Raw genomic sequence first — 18,543 nt, 5'->3', positions numbered from 1 at the left:
TATGTGTTATATATCATATCTCCTTTATCTACTCAGCTGTCAATGGACATGTAGGTTGCTTCCATGTCTTGGCTGTTGTTAGAAGTGCTGCTATAAACAGACCAATTACACTTTAAGCTTGGTAAACTAAAAACATTTCAAAGATTTGAGACCTCTCTCTAATATCTGATTGAGTCTTCTGTGGCAATACTAGGTGGGTACGCTTTTTGCTGTATTGTCATACAAATGAAATGAAAGGGCTAAATTTTTTTCTAGATGTTCTGCGGTAAAATAAAAGGAGAATATTGTTTGGCCAGACGCCATGGAAATAAACAGCTGGCTAGGACTACTGTTTCCTTTCGTTGTTGTATAAGTTTCAGGTGTATGGAATTATAATTCAACATCTGTGTATATTACAAAGTGATCATCACCACAAGTTTAAGTACCATCAGTCACCATATACCTGACTTCCTTTACCTATTTTGTCTATGCCAGGCACTACTCTAGTCTTGCCATAGATATTAAACATGTTTAGGAAGATTTGTAATGTAGAGTCCTTGATTTTGCTTTTTGAGCTTTGGTTCATACCACGTATTTTACGTACTTACATCTTTATAAGCACTTTAATGTATCAGTTTTATTTACAAATGATAACATGCAATTCTCTAATTCTTAAAAGCTCCTTTACCTTATTTGAAATGTGTCATGGGTGATATAAGGAGACAGGTGAACTCATAATGAGTACTTCCTGTCCTGAAAGCTCCTTTACCTTATTTGAAATGTGTCATGGGTGATATAAGGAGACAGGTGAACTCATAATGAGTACTTCCTGTCCTGCCATTAATATTTCAGTTCAGTCTGGAGTTCACTCAGACTCATGTCCATCGAGTCAGTGATGCCATCCAGCCATCTCATCCTCTGTTGTTCCCTTCTCCTCCTGCCCCCAATCCCTCCCAGCATCAGAGTCTTTTCCAATGAGTCAACTCTTCACATGAGGTAGCCAAAGTACCAGAGTTTCAGCTTTAGCATCATTCCTTCCAAAGAAATCCCAGGGCTGATCTCCTTCAGAATGGACTGGTTGGATCTCCTTGCAGTCCAAGGGACTCTCAACAGTCTTCTCCAACACCATAGTTCAAAAGCATCAATTCTTTGGCGCTCACAGTCCAACTCTCACATCCATACATGACCACCGGAAAAACCATAGCCTTGACTAGACGGACCTTAGTCGGCAAAGCAATGTCTCTGCTTTTGAATATGCTATCTAGGTTGGTCATAACTTTTCTCCCAAGGAGTAAGCGTCTTTTAATTTCATGGCTGCAATCACCATCTGCAGTGATTTTGGAGCCCAGAAAAATAAAGTCTGACACTGTTTCCACTGTTTCCCCATCTATTTCCCATGAAGTGATGGGACTGGATGCCATGGTCTTCGTTTTCTGAATGTTGAGCTTTAAGCCAACTTTTTCGCTCTCCTCTTTCACTTTCATCAAGAGGCTTTTTAGTTCCTCTTCACTTTCTGCCATAAGGGTGGTGTCATCTGTGAAAAAGCAAAGGAGAAAAGGAAAGATACAAGTATCTGAATGCAGAGTTCCAGAGAACAGCAAGAAGAGATAAGAAAGCCTTCTTCAGTGATCAATGCAAAGAAATAGAGGTAAAGAACAGAATGGGAAAGACTAGAGATCTCTTCAAGAAAATTAGAGATACCAAGGGAACATTTCATGCAAAGATGGGCTCGATAAAGGACAAAAGTGGTAGGGACCTAACAGAAGCAGAAGATATTAAGAAGAGGTGGCAAGAATACACAGAAGAACTGTACAAAAAAGATCTTCACTACCCAGATAATAATGATGGTGTGATCAGTAATCTAGAGCCAGACATCTTGGAATGTGAAGTCAAGTGGGCCTTAGAAAGCATCACTGTGAACAAAGCTAGTGGAGGTGGTGTAATTCCAATGGAGCTGTTTCAAATCCTGAAAGATGATGCTGTGAAAGTGCTGCACTCAATATGCCAGCAAATTTGGAAAACTCAGCAGTGGCCACAGTACTGGAAAAGATCAGTTTTCATTATAATTCCAAAGAAAGGCAATGCCAAAGAATGCTCAAACTACTGCACAATTGCACTCATCTCACATGCTAGTAAAGTAATGCTCAAAATTCTCCAAGCCAGGCTTCAGGAATACATGAACTGTGAACTTCCAGATGTTCAAGCTGGTTTTAGAAAAGGCAGAGGAACCAGAGATCAAATTGCCAACATCCGCTGGATCATGGAAAAAGCAAGAGAGTTCCAGAAAAACATCTATTTCTGCTTTATTGACTATACCAAAGCCTTTGACTGTGTGGATCACAATCAACTGTGGAAAATTCTGAAAGAGATGGGAATACCAGACCACCTGAACTGCCTCTTGAGAAATCTGTATGCAGGTCAGGAAGCAACAGTTAGAACTGGACATGGAACAACAGACTGGTTCCAAATAGGAAAAGGAGTACGTCAAGGCTGTATATTGTCACCCTGCTTATTTAACTTATATGCAGAGTACATCATGAGAAATGCTGGACTGGAAGAAACACAAGCCATTAATATTTACTAATCATCAATTGAACAATGGATTTGGGTAACTTTATGTCGTGTAGAACATATAGCATTATTTAGTTTGATATTATGTTTGTATTTTATATTTTATACTTAATATACTTGCATATTTTAAAGATATTGTGGGTTCAGTTCCAGATTACTGTGTTAAAGTGAATATTGCAGTTAATTGACTCACCTGATTTTTTGGTTTCCCAGTGCATATAAAAGTTATGTTTACACTATACATGCAGCTTGTTAAGCATGCAGTAGCATTATGTCTAAAAAAGTTACATACTTTAATTAAAAATATACTATTGTTAAAATATGTTGATTATCATCTGAGTCTTTACAATGAAATTTACCCATTTATTGACCCTTCCTTTCATGAATAGTTTCTTTGTAGAATGCAGTGCTATTTGATAGCAGTTTACCTTCAGTAGAACTTATTTAAGAATTGAAGTCAGTCCTTTCAAACCCTGCCAGTGCTTTATCAACTAAGTTTATGAAGTATTCTAAATCCTTTGTTGTTGTTTCAACAGTCTTCATAGCATCTATACTGGAATAGATTGCATCTCAACAACTACTTTCTTTTTCATCCTTAAGAAGCAACTCCTCATCCATAAGGATGGAGAATCCCCATGGACAGAGGAGCCTAGCAGGGCTATAGTCCATGGGGTCACAAAGAATTGGGCACAACTGAGTGACTAAGCGCACACACACACTTCTTCAGATGGTGGGACTTTCAGAATAAGTGAGCATTGGCTTCCTCTTAAAGCACTAGCTCCGACCAAGACAATCAGCATGTCCTTTGCAGCCAGACATTGACTTCCCTCTGGCGATGAAAGTCACTGATGGCATCTTCTTTCAGTAGAAGGCTCTTTCCTTAACACTGAAAATCTGTTTCTCTGTGTAGCCACCTTCGTGAATTACCTTAGCTAGATCTGGATAACTTGCTACAACTTCTGTATCGGCACCTGCTGCTTCACATTGAATTTTTATGTTATGAAGATGGGTATTTCCTTAAACCTCATGAACTAACCTCTGCTAGCTTCAAACTTTTCTTCTGCAGCTTTCTTACCTTGGCATTCGTAGACTTGAAGAGATTTCAGGCCTTGCTCTGGATTGTTTTGGCTTAAGGAAATGTTGCATCTGGTTTGATCTTCTATCCAGACCATTAAAACTTTTGTCTATCAGCAATGACTCTTTTGTTTCCTTATTATTCATGTGTTCACTGGAGTAGCACTTTCAGTTTCCTGCAAGAACTCCTTGCATTCACAGCTTAGCTGTTTGACACAGAAGGTCTAGCTTTCCACCTGTGTTGGCTTTCAACATGCCTTCTTCCATAAACTCAGTCATTTTTAGCTTTTGATTTAAACTGAGAGACTTGAAACTCTTTCTCTCACTTAAACACCTAGAGGCCATGGTAAGGTTACTAAGTGGCCTAATTTCAATACCATCGTGTCTGAGAGAATAGGGAGATGCGTGCAAAGACAGAGAGTGATGGGGGAACGGCCAGTCACTGGAGTGTTCATAACACAGATGGCATTGATTAAGTTTACCATCTTATATGGGCGTGGTTCACGGTGCCCCAAAAGAATTAGAATAGTAACATCAACGATCACTGGTCATAGATCACGACAAGAATATAATGATGAAAAAGTTTGAAATATTGGGTTGTCCAGAATGTTCGTTCAGGTTTTTCTGTAAGATGTTATGGAAAAACCCAAACAAACGTTTTGGCCAAACAAATTATTTCAACAATTACAAAAATATGACACAGAGACATGAAGTGAGCAAACGTTGCTGGAGAAATGGTGCCGCCAGACTTACTCAATGCAGGGTTGCCACATTCAATTTGTTAAAAACGAAGAACTGTGAAGCACAATACAGTGCAATAAAATGGCATATGCCTGTATTTCCCAAGTGTTTTAGATAGGGATAAAGTGATCTTATTTATTCCCTTCAGATTCATTAAAATACAACGACTTATGACACAACTCATTGAATGGTTTTCGTAACACATGCACTTAAAATCAGCAGAAGCCAATGTCTCCTCACAATTCAGCTTCCTTAGACTGAAAAACATTAAACTTGGCTTGGGTAATGGTTTAAGAGATTCTCAAATAACAGGGAGTGTCCTAGAGCACTTCTCTCACTTCCCACTGAGATTTCAATTGTAGTCAAAGCCATCATTAAACATTTGTTGGGTATCGCTTTGGGGGATTGTGGCATATTTTAAAAACTTGGATAGGGTGACACGCAGTGGAGTGTAAATTAGGAACAGTTGGAACACTTAATATGTTCCAGGAGCTATGCAATTTTTTCTATTCCCACATTGTATTTGCTCTTCAATAACTTTTGCACCACTGTTTTCTTACTGCTGAAACCATCTTTTCAAAGGTCATAAGTTACCTCTCTTGTTGCAAAATCTATTGGCCTCTTTTAGTCCTTTGGCTAAAAGTGATCGCAGGATCATTTGACACTTCATTGTTCCCTTCTCAAAACTCTGTGCTCTTGACTCTAACTCACTTCTCACCACCTGTGCTGCTGCTTTTGTTTCCTTTACATGTTTCTTCACTTCCTCTGCCTCCGTTTTTGTTGTTCCCAGAAGTTTGATCTGAGGCTTTTGTTGCCGGCCCTCTCCTTCACTCTGTATACACTTTCATGACTTTATTTGCTATTATTAATGCTGATGGCACTCATATTCCTGTTCCCAGAACAGATCTCTTCCACACACAGCAAATCATCTTGTACAGCTTCTAAAGATCCTCCTTGGAATGGCTTTTCTCAGTTGTCAACAAGGTGATTTCCTTGAATATTTGCCTCCAGTGAACCAATGGTTTCCAAGGTATTTTCCGTTTTTTGCCCTCACCAGATTTGCTCTCTGCTTGTTCTGTTTCTTTAATACTTCTTATGTGTGTCTACCATTCTCTGTTTTGATTGCTACAACCTTAGTTGAGGACTCTATCATTTCTCACCTAAATCATCATAATCATGAAATTAAGAGACGCTTGTTCCTTGGAAGAAAAGCTATGACCAACCTAGACAGCATATTAAAAAGCAGAGTCATTACTTTGCCAGCAAAGGTCCGTCTAGTCAAAGCTATGGTTTTACCAGTAGTCATGTACAGATGTGAACTGTAAAGAAAACTGAGCACCAAGAATTGATAATTTTGAATGGTGGTATTTCAGAAGACTCTTGAGAGTCCATTGGACAGCAAGGAGATCCAACCATCCATCCTAAAGGAAATCAGTCCTATTCATTGGAAGGACTATTAAGAATCTGAAACTCTAATACTTTGGCCACCTGATGTGAAGAACTGACTCATTGGAAAAGACCCTGATGCTGGGATTGATTGAAAGCAGGAGGAGAAGGGGAGACAGAGGATGAGATGGTTGGATGGCATCACCAACTCAACGGACATGAGTTTGAGTAAGCTCCGGGAGTTGGTGATGGACAGGGAAGCCTGGCGTGCTGCAGTTCATGGGGTTGCAAAGAGTCAGACACTACTGAGCTACTGAACTGAACCATTCTGTTTTGATTACTACAGCCTTAGTTGAGGACTCTTATCATTTCTCACCTAAATCATCATAACCATCTTTTCATTGGTCTCCCTGCAATCAGTTTTGCTTCTTCCATTCTGGTATCCGTTTTGTAGTCAAAGTGACTTTTCTAAAACATATTCTTAAATGATTTCCTAGCATAAAGTACAAAATCCTCAGTATGACATAGGAGGGTCTTGATATATGGTGTGCTTAAAACTTCAAGCCTCGTGTTTCATCACATGTTCTGGGGTTAACTCCCAGTAGTCTTCAGAACTGGTCCCTGATGTCCCAGCTGAGGCCTCTGTCACTTCTTTGTGTTCCTGTGGGACAGCGTTTAAGACAATATATTGCAATCATTTGTTTTCTCTTTCTTTCTTACACTTTCCTTTTAATATTGATAGATAGGGGCCTTTGGCTTTTTTTCCATATATACTTACTGTAAGTATTTAGCATATGACTAATAGGTATACAATGAGCGTTAAATGAATTAATGAGTAACCACACTAAGATCAATAAAACCTGCATTCTGTTCTCAAGTACCTCATTGTGTGGTGAGGAGTTTCACAAGTACAAATAATTTTAAAAAGCCATCAACAAACAATTATAATGTAGTGTGGTATGAGCTATTAAATATAATGTTTTTAAGTAGGAAGTCATTAAATGCTAATCTCTCAAGGGACTGTCTCTTGAGGATATATAATAGAATTAAACTAATTTTCATGGCATTCAACCATGTTTCTTTGAAATGAGGTCTTACTGTAACACTTAAGGTATTCAGAGTACTTTACAAAACATTTTTATTGACTGTAAAACTTTGGTCTGTCTTTTGTTTTGTCAGTTTTATGAGGGCTCAACAAAAGCGAGGCAGGTTGTATTAAGTTTCTAGACATCTTATTTGCCTGGTTAGGAAATTATGAAGATCATAGCTTAATTTTCTTTTCCTTTCTGAGCCTACTACAATAATTTCTATTATCTAACAAGATTTTACATGACTTTATGCTTTATAGTTAATTAGCTAATTATAAGAAACAGCTTTTTTTCCCTCTAAAGCAATTTAAAAGGACATCATGCATTTTTAAGAACTTGGGCCTGTTACTTTTATGATCTCGTAACATAATTTTCTTCATAACAATGGAGTAAAATATTGTTGAAAAAATTAGTTACCTCTTCTGATTTTTAAAGTTTTAAGTAATATGTGTCATGGACTTTTAGAATAGTCAACACTGTGATTATTAATTAACCTGGTGATTTCAAGGACAGGATCTGCTTAACTGGTTTTCAAATTGTGTCCCTCAGGACTTGAGCTTTCTGAGGGGTGTCTGAGGAGCCCTGTGGGGAAACTGAGGAGCAGGTGGACTGGCTGGTGAAGTTCTGTACCCCTCGTGCATCGTCCACCCTCCAATCATATCTGCTGCTTTTCTATTATCAGCTGGCCTTTCTTTGTAAAGGATATTGTTTAAGGAGAGGAAAACTTCAAAAATACCTCAAACCACTGATTCACTTGATGCAGATATTCAAGGAAATCCCCTTGTTGACAATTGAGATAACCTACGAAGGTGGAAAAAGTACAAAATTTTTGCACGAACTGTTTTTTCCATGTGTCACCTTCTGTGAGATCCTGAAAGACAGTGAAGGAGAGCTGTAGACTTTAAAGTGCTGGGCAACGTGTCCTATCTCATCTGGTTTCCATCAAAGGCTTTCAGCCACCACGTGGCATTTCCATCGTCTGGTCTTTAGAACCTGTGAACCAGGCCCTGACTAGATTTAGGGGGAGCTGGAGGTGGAAATTTTGAGGATGGGAGATTTAAAATTTAATGCTTCTAAAGAACAAGGGAAAGGGTTGCTGAACTTGCCAGTTCCTGTGGTGTCCACATCATAAGGCTGAGTACTTTATGCCAGGAAGCTGAAGGGTCAGGTCATAGTTTTATAGGTTTTGGCCAAAGGCAGTTCCAAGGGAAAAGTGATTGTTTAAAGGTGCTGACCACTACCCGAACATAGTCTCTATTCTTTTGGTCTCTTGCTTCTCTCCTTTGCCCCAAATAGGGTTATCCTAGGTGCACAATTCAAGTCACTACCATAGTAACCACAGACACAGAGCACAAAGGAGTGCAGTTTGCTTTAATTTCATAAGGATGAAAATTAAACTTACAAGGAGATGCTTAGAGGTGACATAGATGATGGTATAAAAATGTGTCAATAAGAGATATGTTGGAATGGACTTTGCCCATAAAATAATTTTATATCTTAAGCAGAATCTAGGGAGTAACTGCATCTTTTTAAACACTTTAAAAAGTTGGCAGAGTTGATTCAAAGTGCTGTTTAAAACTTACTTTTAAAATGACATTTTTTGGGGGAAACTGTAACTGTCAGTTTGAAGGATAGGATTCTTTTCAGCAGTACTTGTAAAAATATTCGTTTGCATATTTGAGGCAGGTTTAGTGTAGTTTATCATAAAGAGATGAGTTTGTCAAATGCGTACACACACACACACACACACACACACACGCGCGCGCGCAAACACATTCTCCTTTTTGGCCTCAGAGAAGAAATTCCAAGGCTGTAGATAAATACTGTGCATTTCTACAATGCATCTCCCAGATAAGTAGACTTTTGATTAATACACATATTAAGATGAAACAGTTTAAGAACAGGGATTAACCATCCCTGGGACAAAGATATTACTGGAGTTTGTTTGTGGGCTTAGAGGTGGGGTCCTAGGAAGTGGTTGAGGATATCACTTAATGATCTGACTCACCCCTTGTTGTACTGATGACTTACACAAGGAACATGATCTTCAACTGTGGTCAGCCCGCTTGGCTCAAACAATCGTAGTAGCTACTGTATTGTCATTTCTAATTATAAAAGCAATATACGTTTGTAATTAGAATTGTGTTTAGTTCTACTACTCAAAGATAACCTCTGGGAACATGTTGGTATGTCTTATTTTCTCTTTTTTGTATGACTGTGCATATGTATTAAAACTGGAGTCAAATTATGCATATAGTTTTTGTATAGGTTTTGTACACTGCATTTTTATTTCCTTTAACAGTTTTTCAGTATGTGCCTGCTGTAATCTAGGAAATGTTTTGTGCCATTAAATTTACTTTGAAAGCATGGTAGTCAATGACTTCTTAATATTCCATCATATCACAGTTTATTTCACTATCTTACCTTTGGACATTACATTGTTTTAGCTTTTTGCTATTATAAACATTTTTTTTTTACCTCTAGAATTCTTTTCTATTTGAATATATCTGATTATTTCCTGAAGAAAAACTACAAGAGATGTAACTACAGATTTTAATAATCCTTGATTTAATAGCACAGTAATTGGGGAGCGTTAGATGAACCTAAGCTTTCATAGAGCCCAAATAATAGGACATTTAGAAAATGTGAGACATAGTTACTCTGATTGACTTTTCAGTAATCAGCATTCTGGATGGATTTTAAATGGTCTAGTTATCACCATCATTTTAGTGTAGATGTATCCCGGTTCTAAGATAGTGCTATTGCCCAATAAGTAACAGATATTTGTTATGACAGTGTCTATGTAAACTGTGTCATTTCTCATTACTGTTCGCAAATACCTGAGACAGTCTTGACACCCAGTTCTTATTGCATAAAACAACTTTTAGAGCCTCATATCTTACACACATCTGGATCATTGATGCTGTGAAAACGTTCCACTGTACCATAACCCCATTGAATAAAAGAGGAAAATTTTAAGAGAAAAGAAAATTCCTAGACAGTGTAAAGGTATTCTATTGTGCTCTATGATAATCAACAAATTTTGCTTTTATTGCTGAAGTTTGAACTATGTTTGACATTTTTTTTTTCTTTTAGATATACCTTGCAGTAGCTAATGACTGTAAGATGAAAGATAACTGATAATTTTCTCTCTTCCTCCTGTCCTCTCCCTCTTCCCATGTGTGTGTTTTGTGACTCAGGTCTGTTTTTTTTCAAATATGCAATTTGGTTCATTTCTGTCATTTGTAGCATCCACAAATATTTAGTCAAGTATTTAATCTTCCCATGAAATGCTTCAGAGATTTGTCTTATGAAATCATTGGTTTCTCTTTAGTGCTAAGTCATAGCAAATTATCATCTTTTTTAGGTTGATTTCGTAGAGTGTTAAGTGCTATTTAAATTTACTTCTGCATGGAGCTATTTATTTTTCTCCTAATCACTTAAAATAGCAAGAGCTAATCAACTGGTGTTTTTCTCCTTTTTATGAATACATCAGTCTACCCCTGACTCACATACATGTTTCTGCCTTTAGGTCAGTGGGAACTTTTCCCAGCTATGGTTTTTTTTTTTTTTTTTTTTTTGCCCCCTTCATTCCTAATTTCTCTCAGGAACAAATGGCAGCATAGTTAAGCATTAGAAACTTGTTGCTAAAGGTGCTAACCTAAACATCAGTGCCAGGATACGACTGAGACTTAATAGACTAATTAATTTGTCTACTGCACCTCTGACCTGGGAATTATGTACAATGGGCTACACTTCCAAAACTAAGAGTTTGGGATCCAAAGGAGAGAAAAATGCAACTTTTGTGTGCTTTATACATCAACATGCGATTAATACTGGGTTCTTTTAGAAAACAGATTTTGAAAATGGTGTTTTCTTCCATTACATTTTAGAAGTAAGATATTGCAAGATTCTGTGTACCTTATCTCAGTTTTCTTCTTTTATATTTTATAATGGTATTAAGCAGAGCCCTCACATTACTTGATCCAAACATGCTGCTGACCTCCAGAGGAGCAAATTATACAGACCACGTTTTCTGTTTTATCTATTGCAATGTAGTGTGCTCAGATAAGAACCACAGTCATTCTTAGAAAAAAAAATAGGAACTTGAAGCTTGAATAACATTTTAAAAAAGTGTTTGTGTTTTAATTCCTGACTGTGCTATTTATGCTTCTATCAGTGAGAAGATTACTTTTATTTTCCCTTATATTCCTTTTCTCCCTACTTCATTTTAGAGATAATTTGACTATTTATTATTCAAAGGACAGGTAACATTTGACTGCCACTGAATTCTTATTGTCCACACTGGATAGAAGCTGAAATGAAAAATAATCTGTTTATATTAGTGTCAGTGTCTGGTTGGAGGCTCCTCAGGTGGCTCATGGTAAAAGAATCTGCCTACAATGATGGAGATACGGGTTCGATCCCTGGGTTGGGAAGATCCCCTGGAGTAGGAAATGGCAACCTACTCTAGTATTCTTGCCTGGGAGATTGCATGGACAGAGGAGCCTGGCATGGGCTCATGTGACCCCAGTCCATGGAGTCACATAAAGTCGGATATGACTTAGTGACTAAACAGCAAAAATGTCTGGTTATGCATCTCTCTGGGTCTTGTGAACTCACAGAGGTACCAAGTAAGCCCTTTTCTGTTAGGATTTTATTTAGAGCAGGGTTTTAATATTTTGTTGGTTTGTGGATTTGGAAGGACTCATCAGGCCACCAAATGTTTGTTGAACACAGGGCAGACACTATTCTAAACACTGCTTCTAAAGGGGTGAACAAGGCTGATGCTTCTGGCTCTGCTGAGGGTCACAGTCCAGTAGCAGTAGTCACACACAAAGTAAATACTAAGTGTAACAATGTAACTCACCCCACTCCAGTACTCTTGCCTGGAATATCCCATTGACGGGGGAGCCTGGTGGGCTGCTGTCCATGGGGTCGCTCAGAGTCGGACACGACTGAGCGACTTCGCTTTGACTTTTCACTTTCATGCATTGGAGAAGGAAATGGCAACCCACTCCACTATTCTTCCCTAGAGAATCCCAGGGACGGGGGAGCCTCGCGGGCTGTCGTCTATGGGGTCACACAGAGTTGGACATGACTGAAGTGATTTAGCAGCAGCAGCAGCAGCAGCAACAATGTAACTCACAACAAGGCTATTTGTTATGTACACAGCAAAACAAGCTGAAAGGATAGAGCCCTTGACTGGAATATGTGTGAGGTGCTATTTTAGCCAGAGTATTAAAGAAAATAGCTCTCAGGGAGGCGATGCTAAAGCTGAGAACTTAACCACGAGGTGGTAGCTTCTGGGTAGATGCTGTTCTCTTTCAGTTACTGGCAGTCACTTTACCAGGAAGATGCAAGATTTCATATACTTTTCAGTGTAGGCATAGTGCATGGATAGAGTAGATACTCACAGGGTATGAGGATGAACAATATAGATACTGGCCTATGATTTGAGAGGAAAATGCTTTACCTTTCTAAAGTTATATTGTCTCCAGTAGTAGAGTGAAGGTTTTACATTTCACATGCATGTTGTTGTTGGTATTGTTGTTGAAATGTAGTGTGAACATCACATTGAATTATTTATTTATTTACTAGGTTTCAGCGTGGTCAAGAGCGTGAATGTACCTGAAGTGGATGTATTGTGCATAAATCATCAAGGACGTTCTACACTTTGGTTATCAGCAGCCTGTTTATCTGGTTGGTATCTAAAGCAAGTCAGATTTGCCGCAATAGTTCGTCTCGTAGTAACTAAATCATTGAACTTAAGGAAAAAGCCTTAAGATGAATTTGTGTGGTAAATTATGCACAGGCAGTTCGCCATATGTCTAACAAGGTCACATAAATGTTAGTTAAGGTGTTAAAGCAGTAATCTGAAATCTGGGGTAGGGGGCAAAGGGAGGGGCTGGTGAAGGCAAGAAGTCAAATTGTATAGAGGCCAGACAGAAAAAGCGACATAAACTCTATTTACTGCCTTGCTTTTATTTGTACCCATTTCAAAAGAAAACCTGATGAACAGGTATGTTTGCTATGCCTTCACTTTGACAGGTTGGGGGGGTCGGTGGGGGAGATGGAATTCTGTTATCTCTGAAGACTTAGTGTTTGAAAGACATTCCAAGATCAGTAGATAGATAAACATGGTTTCCAGTTTAAGCTTTACAATGCTAATCTTGACCTGTTTCTTCTTGTTTATACACTGAAAACTGAAGTTTTCAAGATAGAAGAAATATTTATTCACAAACTGAGAATGGATTCGACTTTCAGTAAAGATTCATGTTAAATGTCAATGCTGCACAGAACCTTTTCTTGGCTTCCTCTCTTCTCATACAGTTATCGTTTCATGATAATTCATATTACATTATATTACTTTCATTTATTGTCATTCCATTTGCTGCATCCCTTATTTCAAATACTCACTGTTTCTCAGTTATATTTTAAAATAGTTTCTCAGATCCATCTACTTTATCCCTTTCCAAACTCTCTGCCGTTTCATCAGCAGAAGGAATACTGACCATTCTCTCTTCATGACCTCTAATGCTTCCAGGATTACATCCGGTAACATATAGGGCCCTTTAACTTCCTCAGATCCTTATATGTCTTCATCACTTGGCACTACTTTTTCCAATTCTATACTTAAAGCCTATGAATCTTTTATGGTTCATCAGTTTATCTGCTTGCTCGTTCATTCACGATTCTGTTCTTTTGCACGTGCCGTTTCCTCTTAGTTGAATGTCATTCTCACTCCTTATTTGCTTGGCACATTTTTACTTATCTTCGTGATCCTATTTAAAGGAAAGATTTGTCCATGATTCTTTCCCTGGCGAAGTTAGGAACTTCCCATCTGTTGTCCCATAATGCTGTGACTATCTCTGTTTTGAATCTCAATATAAAAGTTTTCATGGCTCTCTCACAGTATTTAGTAAACCTTTTATGGACAGATACTGCCTTCTGTTTTCCTCTTTATCCCCAGAAGGGATACACATTAACTAGCAGTGATTCACTTGTCATGCACTGAATGAATAAATTGGTAACTGCTTTGTGTTGTAGCACCATGCTATTTATAGTGAAGGAAAAATTTTAATAATATGATTGTTTAGTTCCTGTTTTCAGTAAGCTTGTGATTTTGTTTGGTGGACAAGACTTAAACACATGAAATAATTAGGAAAAGCAAGCTAAAGCATAGTATACAGATGAATTATTTTTATTTTAAAAGTATAGCATATAAATACATGGATGATACACATGGTAGTTTGGAGGAAGGGCAAAGATCAAATTTAAGTTATGAGTGAATCATGGGATAGTAAGGGAGTTGAGACTGGAACATGGTCTGAGGCAGGAGCAAAGTTATTTGATTGAGTCCTATGCATGTTTTGTCTAGCTTATTTTTAGTAAGTCTTAGATAGTTTGTGTACATTTACTATAAAGGCAAATGTTTAGTGTTTTTATTTTGTAAAGGACCAAAAATAAAGTAGAAATTAGAACAAGAAATGAAAGTTGAGATGGATGCTGTGTATGCATTAGAAAGAGATTAATCCATATGAAGCAAAATCTGGGCTGAATGAAGTCCTAAATCCAGATGCCCAGGTAGGAAATGGAATAACTGACAGGATTATCTCATAATGACAATAATGTAAAACCTCCCTTTGGTTGGGTTCTAAACAATATTTGTGAACAGTATTTCCTGGGATCAAAGAGGTTAGGGCTAGAACACACTCCACCTGTATGGGGAAAATGAAAACCAGAGAACAAAAATAAGCCGAATTCATTAGTTTTCAGGTGTTTAAATTGAGTCAGGCATGACTGTTTGATGGGAGAGAAACCATCTCACCATCTTTTGGGGCAGTCAGGAAAGAGAAATGTGCAGTGGGAATGTGCAGAAGGTTCACAGACTGAGCAACTAACTATAATTAAGTAGGTTAAGTAGGCCCGCAAAGGCTGAAATCTGTAGCCACAATCTATGACTGTACATTTCTCACTCGAATATTGATTCCCTGAGTGCACTGAAGATAATGCTGCCTTAGTCTAGGATATGTGAGTCAGTAAGAAATTTAGGAAACTCAAAGCCATATTCTTCCCTTTGGGTCCAAAGGTTAGTCATCTCCGCTGTACTTTTCATAGTCTTTTTATGTGCCTTTTGTAGATGATGTTCAAAATTTTTAGTTGTAGTCATCTAGTGGGATAAGGGCCTCCTGGTAGCTCAGATGGTAAAGAATATGCCTGCAATGCAGGAGACCTGGTTTGCATCCCTGGATTGGGAAGATCCCCTGGAGGAGGGCATGGCAACCCACTTCAGGATTCTTGCCTGGAGAATCCCTGTGGACAGAGGAGCCTGGCAGGCTGCAGTCCACAGGGCTGCAAAGAGTTGGACACAACTGAGTGACTAAGCGCAGCACAGCTCAGTGGGATAAACATGAAGAAATACTTATATCCATTCCAGTCCAGAATCACTTAGGTTTTTAAAAGTTTCTATTTGGTTTTGGAATTTAGGACTGGAGTATGTTGAATTGATAGCTTTTCAAACATAAGGAGATAATATGCTGTGGATTCTTAGGCACCAAAATACAAACTACAATAATAGCTACATTTGCCATATGCCAAACCCTCTGTAAAGCATGGGGCTTCCCTGGTGGCTCAGATGGTAATTAATCCACCTGCAATGCAGGAGACCCAGGTTCAATCCCTGGGCTGGGAAGGTCCCATGGAGAAGGGAATGCAACCCACTCCAGTATTCTTGCGTGGAGATTTCCATGGACAGAGGAGCCTGGTGGGCTGTGGTCCATGGGGTTGCAAAAAGTTGGTCCCCACCAAGCGACTATCACTTTAACTTTCTTTTCTACCTCAGCCCTCTGTGGAAGGGAAGCAGGGCAAAGAGAAGTTTTTAAGCTTTACCCAGGACTCCAGACCTGATTCCATAAACTCGACTTTTAGTCACTGTGTTCCCTTTTCCATTTGATGAATAAAATTTCTTAGGACTCTGACGTCCTAAATTGGGTATCACCAACTTTCAGCAAAAGTATGGAAATTGATGATGGAACCAGATACTTAAAGTGATAGACTGAGAATTGTGTATGTGAGTCACAAGGAACTATAACTGCAAACTTGAGATTTTCCCTCATTTCTCCTTTCCTCTAGAATAATTTTTATGGTTCTCATAATTAGGGAATAACCAACGCTATGAGTTAAAATCAGGGTAATAACTGAACTCTTCAACATAGAAGTAATAGTTCTGGATAGGCTGGTGGTCTGTGATGTTATTAGGTTGTCATGAAAATTTAAATATCAGTTTGAAAGTCAGCCTGAGGGTCCACTGTACTTGCACATTTGGAAAGTTTTCCTGGACTAGTGTAGTATGAGTTTCCTGACATTGTCAAGTTTGTACATTTCATAAGCTTTATTACTTAGAGTGAGATCCAAAGCAAACTGATAACTAACATTTGCTATCTAGTCATAGCTTTCTTATTTTCTCTTAATTTCTTGATGGAAACCATCCATACAGGTGGTATGTTGCTAACACACTTTGGTATATATGAGGTGAAAAATCTCATTTGTTATTTTCCAGTTTTTAGGTTTAGTGGTTATATTTCCTGATTTTCATAGTTCGATATAACTTTCCAGATATTAATTAGGAAAGTATCTTGTTTTGGTTTAACACATTTTAAAGCCAAAACCATTTTAGGATACATTTGCCACAGTTGAAAGAATCCAGCATTCGTGAAAGGACCTGGCGAATTTCAACAGTATTCTAGTTAGTTGGTGTGGTCACTGCTTTAACATGAGTTGTTTGTTTTGAATTATATACTATTACAAATTAATACTACCCACCCTTTTTTGTGTGTGTCTAGGAACTAAGCCAGCAATACTAATGCATGTGGGTGTTATCATTATGGTGACGTAAAAATCAAACATTTATGAACCAACAAAGCAGGAATTGTTCAAGATACAATTGGACACTGGGTCTGGTTAATTTTTCCACCTGACTTCTTATAAATTCAGGCTTCTGCAACATTGCTTATGATATTTTCAACGTGTCATAATTCCTGGTGATAAAAATTTCTGTGGTTTTGCCAGAGTTTTAAGTTCTTAAAGATTTTTTGTCTTTGTCACAGTTGTTGAACTTGTGAAGAAGTAGTATTTACTCAGTTGTACAATATCTATAGGCTGGTTCACTGTGAGGCCGCCGGATCGCTAGTCAGCTTAGATTATCATTCATTTCTGCATTTCTTTGCCATATTGTTAGCAATGCGCTAAGACCACCATAATCACACCAAACTTGTTCCTCTCCTTTACCTTGAATTGGAAGTATTACCAAGCTCTGTTACTGTAATCTGTTGGTCTCCAGAGGTAACCCCTAACATTTATTCTCACTTTCACAATCCTCTCCAAGGCTTTTATCCTCAGATGACGAATTTTAGCACAGATTTTTAAAACTGATTTCTCTGCTTCTGTTTTTTCCAACTCCATACAGAAAAGTTGATCTGAATTTTGAGGTACGTGGTAGTAGGTACATTATAAGGATGCAATAAATGCTCGTTGATTGGTTAGAAATGAGTTCTCATTGGTAAAAAGTCAGATACTTCATTTGAATATTTAAATGTGAATGATTGAAGCCATTTTTTTGTTTGTCTTGGTGAAAAGTCTTTCAAAATTCAACTAGGTTCTTTATGTACCTTCTACATTTTAGTTGTGAAATGTGCACCCTGGTTCTCCTACAGGTGCTAAAAAAACCTAAAAAGTGCTGGTTACAAACTTTGAGTAATCATTTAGTAGTTCAAAATAGTAAAGTTAAAGGTAATATTTCCTTTCTAGATATTTTCCATTTTTAGCTGTAAAATATATTTAGACATTTAAAAAGGTTAAAAAATATAGTGAGAGTTAGCAGATGGTATGGGCAATGTAAAGAAATTGAAAAAAAGAGAAAAAGTAGCATTTTATAGGACTTTCTCACATGTGTGAGATTGTTGACCTAGTAACAATTCATTTTGGGGAGCTTAGTTTCAGTGGGTTGATCTCTGTTTTCAGGAAGAATATTAAAATGGTAACCTAACTGTAGTTTGTTGCTTTTTCACCAAAGTCCTTGAGTAAATTTAAAGTTGTCTGAAGTGTGCAGTGAAAGTTGTGTGAACAGTCCTTTACTTTCTATTGTTTTGCGTTTCAAACATCACTCATCTACTTCCAACAGGTGTTCTGCCAGCTGTGCCCAAAATGTTTCAAATGATTTAGAAGCTGTTTCCACACTTACCTTGTATAGGGGCTATTTACTGTGAAAGGAGTTCTCTGATTGCAGAGTGCTTAGGTATAGGCGAGGGACTAGAAGCCAGACAAGCAAGTCTAATTTGAGGTCTGCCTGCCTGTCATTGTTGCTTCAGAAGGAGAAAAAGTGGGAGGACTAGGGTTGGTTTTTGTGCACACTGGTGCTGATAAATGGATTTTTGTTTTAATCTTGCATACTTTGGCATGTGTATTTATGTTGTGGCAGGAAAGAATTGAAATAGCATCAAATAATTTTATTTTCGTAGCTGCATGAAGATGCAAGGAAACAGTTTGAATTCTCAGAGATTTCAGAGCTATTGAGGCCTATTAAAATAGAGGCATAGACTCTGTATTTTACCACTTTAGTAAAAAAAATATGTAAGGTCTTTTCTATCTGTGAAGTTAACTGATTAATGATCATAAATGACTGGGAACGTGTAGGAAATTTTAT

At 37.9% G+C, this 18,543-nt stretch overlaps 1 protein-coding gene across 3 annotated transcripts in view; it reads left to right on the top strand.

Annotated features, from left to right (window-relative positions):
• Positions 1-18,543, top strand: part of BMPR1B (bone morphogenetic protein receptor type 1B) — a 448,166-nt gene that overhangs the window by 210,745 nt on the left and 218,878 nt on the right. For all 3 annotated transcript variants that reach the window (XM_018049153.1, XM_018049148.1, XM_018049150.1), the window contains one exon: positions 12,441-12,542. The gene's annotated coding sequence lies outside the window, so the exon portion shown is untranslated. The remainder of the gene's footprint in view (positions 1-12,440; positions 12,543-18,543) is intronic.

Source organism: Capra hircus, chromosome 6 (assembly GCF_001704415.2).
Source record: "Capra hircus breed San Clemente chromosome 6, ASM170441v1, whole genome shotgun sequence".
Taxonomy (NCBI): Eukaryota; Metazoa; Chordata; class Mammalia; order Artiodactyla; family Bovidae; genus Capra; species Capra hircus.
Note: the sequence above shows the minus strand (reverse complement) of the source record. Positions and strands in the feature narration are given on the sequence as shown.